This window comes from Priapulus caudatus, unplaced genomic scaffold (genome assembly GCF_000485595.1).
Source record: "Priapulus caudatus unplaced genomic scaffold, Priapulus_caudatus-5.0.1 Scaffold405, whole genome shotgun sequence".
Taxonomy (NCBI): domain Eukaryota; kingdom Metazoa; phylum Priapulida; class Priapulimorpha; order Priapulimorphida; family Priapulidae; genus Priapulus; species Priapulus caudatus.
Genome location: NW_014577466.1, coordinates 20,886 through 25,334, shown reverse-complemented (window position 1 = coordinate 25,334; position 4,449 = coordinate 20,886).

The window sequence follows — 4,449 nt, the reverse complement described above, 5'->3', positions numbered from 1 at the left end:
GCAGCAGCAGCAGCAGCAGCAGCACCAGCACCAGCACCAGCAGCAGCAGCAACAACAACAACAACAACAACAACAGCAGTAGCAGCAGCAGCAACATCACCAGCAGCAACAGCAGCAGCGGCGGCGGTTCTGTTATTCTCACGCTGGAAGTGGCGTTACTTCTTAAGTTCGGGTAATTAAGATTGCGATTATAGCGGCCAGATGTGTGAGGAGTAACGGGAACCACGACGATACCGCACGTTGCGATCATGTCCGCTTCAAATGCGTCCGAGAGATATCGCGCGCGCGCGCAGGAAGCTGTGAAAACGTGTTTGGGCGTGGTGGTGGCGGAGGCGGAGGCGCTAGGAAATCGATGCTGTCAGAATCTGTTTTGGTGGGGGGGGGGCGTTGTGTACTTATCCATTACGCATATACGTGTCGCACTGGCCGACCGACCCGACTATTCATTCACTGCCAGCTTGCTTTGTAACGCGTGTGTGTGTGTGGCCGATGTAAAGCGAAGAGGATTCGTCTAGATAGTAGCTATAAGTCCGTAGTGCGCGGGGATTCCTGTGCGTGCGACGCGCGAGAGATTCCTTCCTTCCCGTTTTCACACCCAGCTTTTAATTCGTCGCCGTGTCTCGCGTGTTATTCTTCGATTTCATTAGATTGTTCGGGAGAGTGTATTATTCGTAATGAACTCGGGGTGTAATTCCTACCTGCTGTTTCTCCGCCAGAGAGCAGCGTTGCGTATTTAAGTATTAGCGTGGCCATATAATGACGATGGCAGCCAGCCGAGCGCGTGTTTGCGGGGGGGAGAACACTGGATCGAGCATCTTATTGAGTATTAAAGAGTCGTACGTGTAGAGCGCTTATGTAATGTTGACAAAATATTGAATTTAAAAGTATAAATCCAATATACTTGTTACCGCTTTTATCTTTCGTCTGGGAAATTCCTATATTTGTGTTGAGCGTGTGCAGAGTGCGTGGTGCGGTGGGCGTGGTGTTGATCCATCTGGTCTATGCGTACGTGACTGCGTGTGTGAGTGAGTGCGCGCGCGCGCGCGTGTGCGTGCGTGTGGGAGTGCGTGTGTTTGTGTTTCATCGTGAATTTATACTGGAAGTTGACAGGTGCATTAATTTTCATGAAATTTAAATTGGAATTCCGGTCGTTGAAAAATGCAGGCCGTGTGGCAAGCAGCGTCTATATCCGTTATCAGTGATCCGAGAAGCGGATAGATTATTTATTGCAATTAAAATATTGGGTTTAACGTTGCGCACTGCGTCGTAGTGACGCAATTTTTTGTTGGAATATCCTCAGATTTATGTAGAAGGAACTTAATTGGCCGCGTTAGAACTAAGTGCATGATTGAGAAGGTTGTTGGTTTTTGTTTGAGGTTACTATGTTTGCGCGGGTGTGATTCACAGCAGCATTTTAATATCACTTTTATGTGCAGGTATCGCGATGCGCGTAGATCTATGTTAACCGCTAATAATTAATAACACTCACAAGTACTCGTGATTCACTAACAGTGCAGGGCAGTTTGTCTAACAGGGAAGCACGAGGAAGCAGGGATCGCTAGCTGCCTGCGCCTAGGCACATGCTTACATTACAGGCAGTGGGTTTGCGCTGGCCCGTCTCCCTCTCTCACTTCCCCCGCAGCACCCTAACATTTACAGTACAATCGTCACCGTCGATTCGGCCAGCTTTTATTCGATTAGCCAGTTTAGTTGGTTGATCATAGATCGGTCTACTTTCCTCGCGTCTTTTGTGGGTTCGGTCGCTACTGGGACGTCGTCACCGATTACGTGTACGTTTTGCAGTGAATGAACTCATAGTGGGTTGAATGGGTAGTTTATATGCATGTGGATTACATTATTCTGTCGGTCCTGGGGCCTTCGGGGGAGAACCGCTCGTTAGATACCTCTCGAATGAGCACGAGGATCCTGGGGCGATGTTGTAGTCGGTGTGTGGAGGAAAGGTTGTCAAAGGTTGGTTGTGTAGTTATTTATATCAGATTTTATTACCTGTACTTTGAGTTAGTGTTGTAGTTCTTTGCCCGAAAGGTGATTTTATTTTGGCTTCCAGTGAATTTTTAGAATTATCATGTGAGTTTGTCTTGAAAAGTCGAGCGTGCATTTTGGATCCTGTTTTCACATAGTTCTCGCTTTCTGTGTATTTTTCTACGGTGCAATTTATGCGATGGTTTCTAGATGTTGAATTGCTAGACGTGTTAAAGTGTAAATATCCTATCCTCTTGCGATTTTTACCTGTGAACTTTAGTTTGGAGAGTTTTAATTTATGCTAAAACGTCTGTGTGCGCGTGTTGTTTGTGTAAATAAAATTGGGGGCGCGCGATTTTTGGCCATTTTCGCCATTTACTGTGTAAAATTAAATACTATTATATTATTATAACTCGGCGAAATGCCATCCAGTCATGCGGTTATGATATTAATATTCGCGGTGTGTGTGCAAACGTGTTTCGATACGGTTTTGATTTGGCCGATATATTATACTTGTTTTGCTGAATGCACTAGCGCGAGTGCGACGACACTGGAAGAGTGGGGTCTGTAACGTGGGGTCTAGATACAGGCTTGTTAGTAAGAGATGGTGCGGTGCTGTGCTCGTGCGTGATAGCTAGAACGCCTCGGAGCCCACTAGAGTCATAGGTCCGGTTCCACCGCGTAACTCTCTCTCTGTATGCTACTCGCACGGTTCGACAGATTTTAAACGATACAGTGAAATTGAATCATTGCGACGTAGCTCGTATATCTATTTATATATGTGGACTTGTCGGGGTTTTTTGCGTACGTTGGCCCTCTTCACACGCGGCAGTAGCAGCCGGTAGTTATTGATGGCAAGTTGTATTGTAACAGTCTGGCTATATATACTTAGATGTATATATATACGTATATAGAGAGAATGGGCAAAAGAGAGAACGAGGTCGTTTACTACTGACGCTTGCTGAATTGGTTATGACTTGCCTACGCGGTGGTTCGCAGTACAGTTGCTCAACCCGCCAACAGACGGTCGGCTGTTCATTAAGTGGTTTCACAGCACAGATGATATGGATTCACAGCACGGATTTTCAGCCTCTAGGTGTGCAAAAAGTTGGTAGAATTCCGCCTGCTATTTTTCGCTCGTGGCAGCCGCGCAAACATGAGTAACCTCAAACAAAAACCGAACAACCTTCTCAATCTGGCACTTAGTTCTAACGCGGCGCAATTAAGATTCGCTTCTACATAATCTGAGGATATTCAACAAAAAATTGGCGTCAGCTACGAGCAGTGCGCAATCGTTAAAACCGGCAATATTTTAATTGGCAATAAATAATCTACTCCGTCTCGGTTTTTGATCACTGATAACGGATATAGACGCTGCTTGCACACGGCTGCATTTTCACGACCGGAATTCCAATGTATAAATTTGCATGAAAATTATGCCCTGTCAACTTCCAGTAATAAATTCACGATGAAAACACAAACAACCACTCCCACACGGACACGCACACACACGCGCGGTCGCGCACGCTGCACTCACACACGCAGTCACGTAACGCATAGACCAGATGGATCAACACACGCCCACCGCACCACGCACTCTGCACACGCTCAACAAAATTATAGGATTTTCCGCGGAGACGAAAAGATAAAAGCGCGGTAACAAGTATATTGGATTTAATCTTTTTAAATTCAATATTTTTTTGTCACATTAATAAGCGCTCTACATGTACGACTCTTAATACTCAATAAGATGCTCGATCCAGTGGTTCTTCCCCCGTCGCAACACGCGCCTCGGGCTGGCTGCATCGTCATTATAATGGCCACGCTACTACTTATAAATCACGCAGCTGCTCTCTGGCGGAGAAACGCAGGTTAGGAATTCACCCCGGTTCATGTACGAATAATACACTCTCCCGAAGCAATCTAATGAAATCCGAAGAACAACAGCGAGACACGGCGACGAATTATAAAGCTGGGTGGTGAAAACGGGAAGGAGGAATCTCTCGTCGCGGTCGCAGCGCACAGGAATCCGCGCACTACGGACTCATAGCTACTATCTAGACGAATCCTCGGGTTCGCCTGTAACATCGGCCACCACACCACACGCGTTATACAAAGCAAGCTGGCAGTCGAATGAATAGTACGGTCGGTCGGCCAGTGCGAAACGTATATGGCTAAAGGATAAGTAAATCAACGCCCCCCCCCCCCACCAAAACAGATTCTGACAGCTCGATTTCCTAGCGGCTCGCTTCCGCCACACCACGTGTCCCAAACGTTTTCAGCAGCTTCCTGCGCGCGGCAGCGGGGGGCGATATCTCTCGGACGCCATTTTGAAGCGGACATGATCGCAAGGTGGGCCGGTGTATCGTGCTGGTTTCCGCGTTACTCCACTCACACATCTGGCCGCTATATCGAATCTAATTCCCGACTTAAGAAGTAACGCACTTCCAGCGTGAGAAAAAGAAC